The 13047-nt window shown below is 39.6% G+C and overlaps 1 protein-coding gene across 9 annotated transcripts in view; it reads right to left on the minus strand.

The window, feature by feature from the left end:
- CACNB2 (calcium voltage-gated channel auxiliary subunit beta 2) overlaps nucleotides 1-13047 on the minus strand; it is a 316687-nt gene that overhangs the window by 103913 nt on the left and 199727 nt on the right. The gene's annotated exons all lie outside the window — the stretch shown is intronic.

Raw genomic sequence — 13047 nt, forward strand, 5'->3', positions numbered from 1 at the left:
GAATAGTTCATGCAGAATCTTCTACTTTTAGCTTCAGAACTCTCACTCCAAATATGTGTTCTTTGCTTTTAGGAAATTTTATTTTAATAGGATTAAATTATGCTTTTAGCTACTCTTCAATTTCTGTCCTCGCCCCCCACCCCAAACACTTTTATGTCAAGTATTGGCACAAAAATCATCACCCCTTTCCTTCAGCGTTTTTTGAAACTTATAGTTTGCTTTTCTGATGTCGTACTTGTCTGTTTAACAGTCATATATATTTCCAGCATCAGTTATCTCGAGTGTTCTCGTGTTTTCTCTTTAAAAGCCAAAAGGATAAGAGTCATCAACCTATTCAGGAGCGACATTTTTGATCCCAAATTGTTCATCAATTTCTGTACAAAATTTTCACATGAAGTCTAAAGCAATGCTCTTGGGCGAAGTCAATTTCTCATCGTATCCTACGATTACCAAGTTCTAAACAAAGCTACGTCCCAGCCAAAATCCTTCAGGCTTCAGACAACCTCCTCATGTAGAGCACTCTGCTAAGCCAATGGCAAATCGGACTTCAACCGTTTCTTCCTGGCCTGCCATGGGATAGACAGGCATCTGCTGCCATTCTGGTCGGGCCACATTTTTAAAGTAAAGCAAAATGGGACAGATTTCTGAGAACAAGGACCAGGGGGCAAGGGTGGGTCTCTTGTATTGTCGCTTGTGTTGGCTGGGGCGATAATTCCTTCATTTCTCATATTGTCATCTCTTTACAGTTTAGAAGAATTAACTTTTTTCTTTTTCTGTGAAGAGATCTAGACCTCTCTAAGAAAATGAATTGCTCTTCATGCTTTGTTGGTTTCTATAGAAACAAAACCATATACTGTTCACTGATAATGAGCGTTTCTAACACTAAAAATTCAAAAATAAGTGTTCTTGACACTACATGATGTGGGCTATTGAGACAAGCACATTTTCATTGCTATTGTGTACTTTAGTTTGCAAATATCACCTAATTTCTGCTCAAATATATCCAGTAATGAAATCTCAAATGTGCTTGGCCTACCATTTGGCTTAATGTCAAAACATTAACAGAAGTAAAGGTAATCTATGTAAGTTCATCCCTATGTGGTACTTTTATGATTGCGTAAAAGGTTAAATGTTAGCTTCAATTTTCTCAAGAGTATAAGAAAATTTATAACTCTGTGTGGTTACAGTATGTACTAACATTAAATTTTACCAAAAAATAAACCCATAAAACCAAAACCATACATTTAGAACTGTAAGTGCTGTAGCTGTAAATTAAGTGCTGGGAATATGATTATGTAAAGGATTAAAGCTTTCTTTCCATCATGGAGCTTGATATTCTAGTGAAAGAGCATTTAAAAAAAAAAGTTACCAAAAAACAATTACAATGAGAAAAAATACAACAGGCTGAGATAAAATAATGATGGTGGGAAGATGCTAGCTTAGTGAGTATGATATGACACTCAGAGGTGATATTTAAGCTGAAACCCAAAGGATAAAGGAAAAAATTAGCCCTGGAATATTTTGAGAAAAGAGATGTCTAGGCAGGGAAGCAGCATGTGCTAAGGCCCTGAGGACAAGGAATGCTTAGCATTTTGAAAACGTGAAAAGAAGTATAGCTAACATGCTACTTTTTCAGGAGTATTTAAGATCTCTTCTCCTCCCCTCTCCTCTCTTTCTCATTCTACAGGTAGATAAACATTCAAACACACCTAGAATACAAATTTTAGGAATTCTTTTTGTTTACATGGCATCACGTCACAGAAAATCTACTTACACATATTTGATTTTCTTAATTAGAAGTGGTATTTAAATTGTCAGTAAATTCCACTTTATTGGAACAATCTTGTCTTCTGAGGTTTAAACAAAGTCGTCTGATTTTCACCCTTCTAAATCCAGCACTATCTCTTAAAGGCTAAAGTAAGTATATTTTTGAGACTGTTCTATATTGTTAATAATGAGGGCAATCAATTTATTTACATTAGACTACGTATATGAATGGTAATAATAAATGTGAATTTTTAACAAATGCATACACTGTGCTGGGCACTGTGTTGATTCAGAAGCATTACATAATTTAATCTCTAATTATCTCGATTTTTACTGATAAAAAAACTGAGGAACAGAGAAGCTAAGTTACCTGACCAAGGTTATGAAGCTAATAATCAATGGAGGCAGGAGCAAATCTGAATTCAAGTTCCATGCATACAACAGTTCTTAAAAATAAAAGCTAGATGCAACTGATGTTTCTGTTAATCAAAAACATCTGTCTGTCAGGGTCACATATAGCTATTTCTAATGGTCATCAATGTCATGATGACTTCTAGGTTCATAGGTATATCTCTGCTAAATTTGGTGCATGCTCCCCCCCTCCCATTCTCAAATTTTATCTTCCCAAAGGACAGTGAAGGTCCAATGAAACAGATAATTTCTCATTCATCAATGTAATGCTGTTTTGTGGAAAGAAGGATTCAGAGTTGGCTGCTACCCGGAAATTTTCCTCACTTCCAAGTAGCTCAAAATTGTAAAGCATTCTTTTCATTATTTACCTACAATGGAAAGTACATAAGTAGAACAAGGAAACAATTGGAAGTAAAAAAAAAAACACCACTATTTAAATTTTTCTCTCTTCCCTGAAAATGAACATAAGTTGGCAAGCTGGCCTTCAGTAGCCTCTTTGGCAGCTGATGATGCCTGAGGCTGGCTGCAATTCAAGTGTCTTCTAAGTAACCTTTCAGTTCAACAGGAACAGTTGCTAGCTTGCAGCACAGCAGCTGAAGTTATTAAAGAATGCAAATGGTAGGGCTAAAGGTCAGAGACGTCACTAGCATATCTCTAAGAGTAATGTATTAAAAACAGTCATCACCAAATTATACCTTAAAGTGAGGGTATGGCGGCTGTTTATATTTTGCATAAGAGCCTCTATCCAATATTTGCAAAATTTGACAATCAGAGGAACATTTCCCCCTTAATATTTTTATTGATATTTAGAGAGGGAGGAAGAGAGAGGGAGGAAGAGAAAGAGCCAGTGTTGCTCAGTGACTAGAGGATTGGCTTGTGCACCAGGAGGGTCACAGTTTTAATTTTTGGACTGGGGCACGTACCTGGGTTGCAGGTTCAATCCCCGGCCTGTCAGGCATGTGTAGGAGGCAACCAGTCGATGTTTCTCTCTCTCTCTTTCTTTCTCCCTCTCTCCTCCCCCCTCCCTTCCACCACTCTCTCTAAAGATCAATTGAAAAAAAAAATATCCTCAGGTGAAGATTAAAAAAAAAGAGAGAGACACATTAATGTGAGAGCAGAACATCGATGGGCTGCCTTCTGCACTCCCACTACTGGGGATGGAGTCCACAACTCACTCGGGCATGTGCCCTGACCAGAAATCGGACAGGCAACCTCTTGGTGCACAAGAACGACACCCAACCAACTGAGCCACACCAGCCAGGGCAAAAAAAGGAAGCAGTTTAAAAAAGTTACAATTAGATGGCCAATTTTAACATTATTTTAAAGCTTGGATTTCAAGCATAGGATAAATAATTGTCCTTCTAATTTAGGCTTTTAATAAATATTTATGGATGGTGATAGACAACAAGAATTTTTAATTCTAATATAATTTCTTATAATAAACTTCACTTTTCAGTCATGAGAATGGAAATGAATCGACAAGAAGCAGAAAAATAGAGCCTGGGAGAGGCGGACTTTCTAAAAATATTGCCAAAAAATTAAGTGAGAGAAAAGGAATGAATCATATGGAGGAAATTTCTGATATAGGAATTCACGGTGGGTATAGAAACTGCATGGACATCACTACTGTTAGTCTTTCCACTGAATCATCCCAATCAGCATACATACATGCTATATTTCTCTTTGCCTAAGAAAACCTTCCCTTAACTCCATTTTCTTGCCAGCTCCTACCCCATTTCTTTGTTCTTCTTTGCAGAAAAAAATGTTTCAAAGAAGTTGCCTCTACTCACTCCAATTTTTCTCTTCCAGTTCTCTCCTAAACCTGCTCTCTTCCACCACTGCACCAAAACTACTCAAGGTCATCAGTGATATGAGGCTAAAACCAGTGGTCACTTCTCAGTGCTCTTCTTACTTAACCATCAGTAGACTTTAGCATGGTTATTTAATATTACTCCCTGTCCTTTATTCACTTTCTGAACTTGGCTCCCAAGAAACCTACCCTCAGCCCTTTCTCTCTCCCCCCTCCCTCCCCTTGGTATTTCTCTTACCTGTTGACTGCTCCTTCTAAGTCTCCTCTTCCACTCATCTCCTACACTCGCTCCTCACACACACAACCTCCTTTCAGCTCCAGCCTCACGGGCCTCCTTGATGTTCCTCACAGGTACCAGGAATGTTCTCTCAGATTTTCACATGACTGCCTATCATCTCCTTCAAGTCTGCTCAACCACCACCTTCTCAGTGAGGCCTTCCGTGACCATCCCGTTTAAAACTTCAATCCAAGCAAGATGGTGGCAGACTGAGTGGAAGCTACACTGACACTCTCCCGGGAAGAATGTGGATTTACAACTAAAACATAGAAAAACCACTCTGAATAATCAACTGCAACTGAAGACGAGCAAACCCAAAAAGGTAGCCAAAATGGGGAGACCAAAAAACAAGCCCTAAATGAAAGAATAAGAGAATTCTCCAGAAAAAGAGCTAAATGAAATGGAGATAAGCAATCTCTCAGATATAGAGTTCAGAATACTGATTGTAAGGATGCTCAACAGCATAAAAAAGATATGGAAACCATGAAAAATGACCAATCAGAAGTGAAGTATGGCATAGCAAAAACAAAGAATACATTGGAAGGAATAAACAGCAGATTAGAGGAAGCTGAGGATCAGATCAGCAAATTAGAAGACAGGGTAGAAAAAAAATCACTCAATCAGAGATCCAAAAATAAAAAAACAATTAAAAAAACAAGAGGACAGTCTAAGGGAGCTGTGGGACAGCATGAAACGTAACAATACTCATATTATAGGACTGCCAGAGGAGGTCAAAAGTAAGCAGGGGTTAGAGAGCCTATTTGATGAAATAATGGCAGAAAACTTCCCTAACCTGGTCAAGGAAAAAGTCACACAAGTTCAGGAGGCACAGAGAGTCCCAAGTAAAAAGAATCCAAAGAGGCCCACAGCCGGACACATAATAATTAAAATGCAAGAATCCAAGACAAAGAGAGAATCTTAAAGGAAGATAGAGAAAAGCAATCTGTTACCTACAAAGGAGCCCCCATAATGCTGTCATCTGACTTCTCATCAGAAACTCTACAGGCCTGAAGGGAATGGCAAGAAGTACTCAAGGTAATGCAAAACAAGGATCTTGAAACCAAGACTACTCTATCCAGCAAGATTATCATTCAAGATAGATGGTGAAATAAAGAGCTTCCCAGGCAAAAAAAGGCTAAAAGACTTTATCACTACAAAACCAACATTACAGGAAATGTTAAAAGGACTGCTATAATTAGAAGTAGAAATAAAAAGCATGAGAAACATAGGTATAAAGAAACAAAATGGCAGTAGATAAGTATCTTTCAATAAGCTTAAATGTAAATGGATTAAATGCCCCAATAAAAAGATATAGGGTGGCTGAACGGATAAGAAAACATGACCCAAATATATGCTGTCTACAAAAGACCAACCTCAGAACAGAAGACTCACACAGGATGAGAGTGAAGGGATGGAAAAAATTATCCATCCAAATGGAAATGGAAAAAAAAGCTGGGGTAGCAATACTCATATGAGACAAAATAGACTTAAAAATGAAGACCATAATGAGAGACAAAATAGGTCATTACATAATACAAAAGGGATCAATCCAACATGAGGATGTAACCCTGATAAACATATATGCACCCAACATAGGGCACATAAATTTATAAAATGACTTCTAGAGAACTTTAACGGAGAGATTGACAGCAGTACAGTCATACTAGGAGACTTTAACACCCCACTGACTTCACTGGATAGTTCTTCCAGACAAAAAATCAACAAGGAAACAGTGACCCTAAATGACACACTAGATCAGATGGATTTAATTGACATTTACAGAACATTCTACCCCAATGCTGCAAAATATACATTCTTCTCAAGCGCACACCAGACATTCTCAAAAACAGAACACATGTTAGGACACAAAACAAGTCTCTACAAGTTCAAGAAGACTGAAATCATATCAAGCATCTTCTTGGACCACAGTGGCATGAAGTTAGAAATCAACTACAACAAAAACACTAAAAAACATTTAAACAGATGGAGGCTGAAAAGCATGTTTTTAAACAATGAATGTGTTACCAAAGAGATCAAGAAAAAAATAAAAAACTTCCTGGAAACAAATGAAAATGAACACAACAACTCCAAATCTGTGGGACACAATGAAATCAGTCCTGAGAGGGAAGTTCATAGCACTACAAGTCTACCTCAAAAAAAACAAGAAAAACTTCTAATAGACTCTCTAACCCTACAACTTAAAAACTTAAAAAGAGAACAACAAGAAAAGCCCAGAGTAAGTAGAAGGAAGGAAATAATAAAGATCAGAGCAGAAATAAATGACATAGAGACTAAAAAAAGAATACAAAAGACCAATGAAACCAAGAGCTGGTTCTTTGAAAAGATAAACAAGATTGAAGAACCTTTAGCCAAACTCATCAAGAAACAAAGAGAGAGGACCCAAATAAACAAAATAAAAAACGAAAGAGGTGAAATAACAACTGACCCAACAGAAATACAAAGAATAGTAAGAAAATGCTATGAACAACTATAGGCCACCAAGCTGGACAACATGGATGAAACGGATAAATTCCTAGAAAAATACAACCTCCCAAAACTCAATCAAGAAGAGTCAGAAAACTTGAATAGGCTGATAACTGCTGATGAAGTTGAAGCAGTAATCAAAGGGCTCCCAGCACACAAAAGCCGTGTCCCAGATGGATTCACAGGGCAGTTTTACCAAACATTCAAAGAAGAATTAACATCTATCCTCCTCAAACTATTTCAAAAAATCCAAGAGGAAGGAACACTTCCAAACTCTTTTTACAAGGCCAGCATTAGCCTAATTCCAAAACCAGATAAAGACACTACAAAGAAAGAGAATTACAGGCCAATATCCCTGGATGAACATTGATGCTAAAATCCTCAACAAAATATTAGCAAATTGGATAGAGTAATATATTAAAAAGATCATACACCATGACCAAGTGTGATTTATTCCAGGGATTCAAGGCTGGTACAATATTCACAAATCAATAAACATGATACATCACATAAACAAATTGAAAGACGAAAATCAGATGATCATATCAATAGATGCAGAAAAAGAACTTGATAGAGTCCAACACCCATTTTTGATAAAAACTCTCAGCAAAGTAGGAATAGAGGGATCATATCTCAACATAATAAAGGCCATATATGACAAACCTACAGCCAACATCATACTCAATGGGCAAAAACCAAAACCATTTCCCTAAGAACAGGAACAAGACAGGGGTGTCCACCTTCACCACTCTTATTCAACATAGTACTGGAAGTCCTCGCCCTAGCAATCAGACAAGAAGAAAACATAAAAGGTATCCAAATTGGAAAGGAGGAAACAAAGCTGTCATTATTTGCAGATGACATGATATTGTACACAGAAAATCTTAAAGACTCTACCAAAAAACTACTAGTGAATTCAGCAAGGTAGTAGAATACAAAATTAACACCCAGAAATTGATGGCATTTTTATACACCAATAATGAATTCTCAGAAAGAGAAACTAAAAAAACAATCCCATTTACCACTGCAACTAAAAAAATAAGATACCTAGGAATAAACTTAACCAAAGATGTAAAAGACGTTTACTTGGAAAACTACAGGACACTGGAAAAAGAGAGAGGAAGATAGAAACAAATGGAAAAATATACCATGTTCACGGATTGGAAGAATTAACATCTTAAAATGTCCACACTACCCAAAGCAATCTATAAATTCAATGCAATTCCTATCATAATACCAACAGCATATTTCACAGATCTGGAACAAACATTTTGAAAATTTATATGGAACCAAAAATCACCCTGAATAGACACGGCAATCTAGAGAAAAAAAGAACAAAATTGGAGGGGTCACAATACCAGATATCAAGTTATACTGCAAAGCAACTGTAATCAAAACAGCCTGGTACTAGCACAAGAACAGACATATAGATCAGTGGAACAGAAAAAAGAACCCAGAAATTGACCCACGCCATTATGGTCAATTAATATTTGACAAAGGAGGCAAAAACGTACAATGGAGTAAAGACAGTCTCTTCAATAAATGGTGTTGGGAAAACTGGACAGGCACATGGAAAAAAATGAAACTAGACCACCAACTTACACCATACACAAAAGTAAATTCAAAATGGATAAAAGACTTAAATATAAGACATGAAACCATAAAAATCCTAGAGGAAACATAGGCAGCAAAATCTCAGACATCTCTCGTAGCAATATGTTTGCTGATACATCTCCTAGGGCAAGAAAAATTAAGGAGAAAATAAACAAATGGACTGCATCAAAATAAAAAGCTTCTTCACAGCCAAAGAAACCATCAACAAAACGAAAAGGGAGCGTATTGTATGGGAGAACATATTTACCAATGACACATCTGATAAGGGTTAATATCCAAAATATATAAGGAACACATACAGCTTAACTAAAGGAAGACAAGCAATCCAATTAAAAAATGGGCAAAGGACCTAAATAGACACTTCTCCAAAGAGGACATACAAATGGCTAAGAGACATATGAAAAAATGCTCAAGGTCGCTAATCATCAGAGAGATGCAAATTAAAACCACAATGAGGTCTCACTTCACACCTGTCAGAATGGCTCCATCAACAAGTCAACGAACTACAAGTGCTGGCGAGGCAGAGAAAAGGGCGCCCTGGTACACTGCTGGTGGGAATGCAGACTGGGGCAGCCACTATGGGAAGCAGCAGTATGGAGTTTCCTCAAAAGATTAAAAATTGACCTGCCATTTGACCCAGTGATCCCACTTCTAGGAATGTATCCTAAGGAACCCGAAAAACCAGTCACAAAGAACTTATGCACCCCTATGTTCGTAGCAGTGCAATTTACAACAGCTAAGATCTGGAAACAGCCCAAGTGCCCATCAGTAGATGAGTGGATAAAAAACTGTGGCACATTTATACCACGGAATAGTATGCAGCTGTAAAGAGGAAGGATCTTTTATCCTTTGGCACAGCATGGAGGGAACTAGAAAGTATTATGCTAAGTTAAATAAGCCAGTCAGAGAAAGACAAGTACCACATGATCTCACTCATATGTGGGATGTAATAAACAAAATAAACTGATGAACGAAGTGGATCCAGAGACACAGAAGCATGGAACAGACTGAGGGATCTCAGGGGGAAGGTGAGGAGGGGTTTGTGGGTAGGGAGAGATTAATCAAAGAACTTATATGTTTATAAGCACAGCCCATGGGCACAGACATTGGTGTGGGGAAAGCCTAGGGGTGGGATGGATGCGGGGTAGAGGGGATCAATTCAATGGGGATAAAAAGGGGACATCTGTAATATTTTCAATAATAAAGATAAAGAAACTTAAAAAAAACTCAAAAAACTGTAATCCCACTGCCCTCCCCAGGATCTATAATCTCACTTACTCTGTTCTACATTTATAAAATAGTGCTTTTACTACCTTCTAACATGTAATATAATTTACTTGTTATGTTTATTGTTTAGTATCTATCTCCCTCCAATAGAATATAACATCCATGAGGGCAGAGATTGCTTTCGGTTTTGTTCACTCATTTATTCCAGTGCCTAGAATAGTGCCTGGCACAGAATACATGCTCTGTAAACATTTGTTGAGTGAAAAAATAAGGGTTACCGGAGAGAGAGCCTATTCTCCCTCACATCCCACATCCTGAAGCTCTTCCACTGCATGGGGTCCTTTTTAGCATTCCTAAACATTTCCAAATATTCTTAAACATTCTCATGCAGCTTCCTTAAAAAACAAAAAGGCATAAACAGCAATCTGACTGACCCACAGTGAGTGGCCAATAAATATTTTCTATAGCCAGTAAAAGAATCAAACAAAGACTTCAATAGTTGGTGTTTTATCATAAACCTAAGTAAATACCAAATTCATTAACTTAGTGTAAATGTCAAATATAGGTAAGTTGGGTAAATAAACCTGTTCAATAACAAGTCAGCCACTCACAAATAAAAGTAATTATATTCAAAGTTTATATAGCATCCATCTTCCAAGAAATTTGAGATCTTATATTTTGAAAAATATGATTAATGCTTATGTTCTAGGAAGTTTCTTTTCCCATTCACTCTACTTCTTCATTCCAGGAACTCAAAGTTTTAATCCTAAAGCTGCTAATGACTCATTGTGTAGCCAGAGGCAAGTCATGTAAGTATTCTCCAGGCGAACCCCCAGAAAATGAGTAAGCTAAATCAGAGCTACTAGAAAGAATATTCTTGAAAATTTTCTTGCATATGGTTCAAAGTTGTAAATATACATACTGCATGATTCTTTGGTGCTGACTGTTACTTCTCATTCACTACCCCACTTCTCTGGGGATAGAGCTTAAATTCACAGCAGACAATGTGACCATACATACTTCTAGTAAGACAGAATGTTTAAAAATCCAGCCAGCGAGGAGGAAGATATTTTTCCAGGCAATTTTGAGTAACATATTTAATGGAATGCAACTGACTATCTGGACAAATATAAAATTCCAGGACAACTTAGTGGGCCTTGTAGGACTAAAAGGCCACATCCAAAGATGACATGTCCAGCTGCAAGCCTTTCCTTGCATGGCATAACAACCAAACACTGAATCTTGGCTCTGCCTTTCAGGGCGAATTCTGCCAGGTGGCAATGAATAGTCAACACACAGGCATTAAAGGACAGTAATCATGTGTGTCCTCCAAGGAGCCACACAGCTGTGAAAATGAATATGATTTCAGTCCTTAAAGATTTGACCTCTAAAATTTTCTTTGCTATGCTAATGGATAAGAAAATCTGTAAGAGGTCAACAGATATAAATAGGCAAAGGTTATGAATAAGAAATTCACAAAATACTCAACTAGTCACAAGCACCTAGAAAAGGTGTTCAGCCTCACTAAATTACACACAATCCCACTTCCTCACTAAATTAGCATCTTTTTCGCAAAGTGCCAATTGACAATGTAGTGAGATGTGATGCTTTTACATCTTAATGGCAGCTTTTTGAGTTTCATACAATCCTTTGGGAAAACAATGTTCTTTTTGTTTGTATCTAGATATGTATCTGGACTAACACAGATCTAGATTAATAATTTCAATTCTGGGACCTATCTTAAAATTCTTAAACTATGGTCCATAAAATCAGTAAATTATTACAAATCTTAATAATAGTTACAAGAACAAAGAGCAAGAAAGAAACAAGATGGCACATTGGTAACAGTTGCACCCACCGCACCCGCCACCTCCCGCAACCACATCAAAATTACAACTAAAATACAGAACCACCATCACTCAGAGCCTCCTGAGATCTGGCTGCACAGAAGCCCCACAACCAGGGAGCTGAAGGAGCAGCGAGACCGGGAGGAGGGGCGGAGACGAGGGCGGATCGGGGCTGAATCGGAGACGCAGCCGCGGGCCCACACCCGGTGCCGTGCGTTAAACCCGGGAGGGAATCTTGGCGGCAGAGGTTCCCGGAGGAGGGAGGGGTCCCAGCCCCACAGCAGGCCCCAGCTCAGGGCTCCAGGCCGGGAAGAGACGTCCCCACAACTCCGGGCTGTGAAACCAGCGGGGACTGTCCCTGAGGGTCGCGGAGGCTGCGGGAGCCCCAGCAGCTCCTCTCAAAGGGCCCGGCACCGACTCACTCGGACGCTCCCTCTGAGCCCAGCGCCGGGCAGCAGCCTGAAAGGACCCGGGACACTCGGGGAGGAACTAACCTGCCTGAAGTCGGGGCGAGAGGTGGAGGGCGGCTTCCTCCCAGGCAGAAGGGCTGGCAGAGGCCGTGGCTCCTTTGGAGAGTCCTCCCCACACAGCCGGCAGGCAGGCGCCATATTTGAATCCCCAGCACCTGACTCCCACCTTTGGCCCCGCCCATGATTCCTGGAGGCCCCGCCCCTCCCCACCTGCAGCTCATCCAGGCCATTTCCAGGGGCTTTTCTGTGCAAGTGGCCTCTCGAGCCTCATGCTTAGGACTTTCCTAAAGTCTCTCAAACAAGCAGCAGCTGCCCCATATGGCTTGATAAGCGGCCCCAGGCCTGGCACTAGCGGCAGCCTGCACTGGCTCATAGCTTGGCCTCTCCTGGACAATGCCAAGCCCAGCACAAGAAGAAGCCAACTACGGTTTGCTGTGTAGCTCATGCTGGGTGGCCCTGGGCAAGGCACTGGCACAGGCTCACTTTGCATCTCCCAGAAGGCCCCAGAGACAGTGCACCTGGTGGTGAGACCTGACCACACTGGATTACAACCCTACCACATCCATGAGTGACATTCAAGGGGCGCACTTGGTGAACACCAAAGCTCCACTGAAGTAAATCCTGCTCCATAGGGGTGTCTCCAGCACAGCAGCTCTCTGGCTGTAGTTGCAGCTGGTACTCACAGCCGACTGGCCTGGTGGTCAATTCCTCCCAGTGATGCCAACAGCAACCAAGGCTCAACTACAACAAGACTGTGCACATAGCCCACACAGGGGGACACTTAGAAGGCCCAGCTCAGGTGACTGGGGAGGCTGAGCCACTGGACCCTACAGAACACCTACTACACAAAGCCACTCTACAAATTCCAGGAGACATAGCAGCTCTACCAAATACATAGAAACAAACACTTGGAAGCAGCCAAAATGTGGAGGCAAAGAAACATGTCACAAAGGAAAGAACAGAAGAAATCTCCAGAAAAGGAACTAAATGAAATAGAAACAAGCAAGCTACTAGATACAGAGTTTAGAATTATGGTTATAAGGATGCTCAAGGATATTAGTAAGACTATTACGAAAACAAGTGAGACCATCAATGACATAATAAAGTACCAATCAGAAATGAAGGCTACACAAACTGAAA

The sequence above is a fragment of the Miniopterus schreibersii genome (assembly GCF_964146895.1).
Source record: "Miniopterus schreibersii genome assembly, chromosome: 1".
In the NCBI taxonomy this organism is placed as follows: Eukaryota; Metazoa; Chordata; class Mammalia; order Chiroptera; family Miniopteridae; genus Miniopterus; species Miniopterus schreibersii.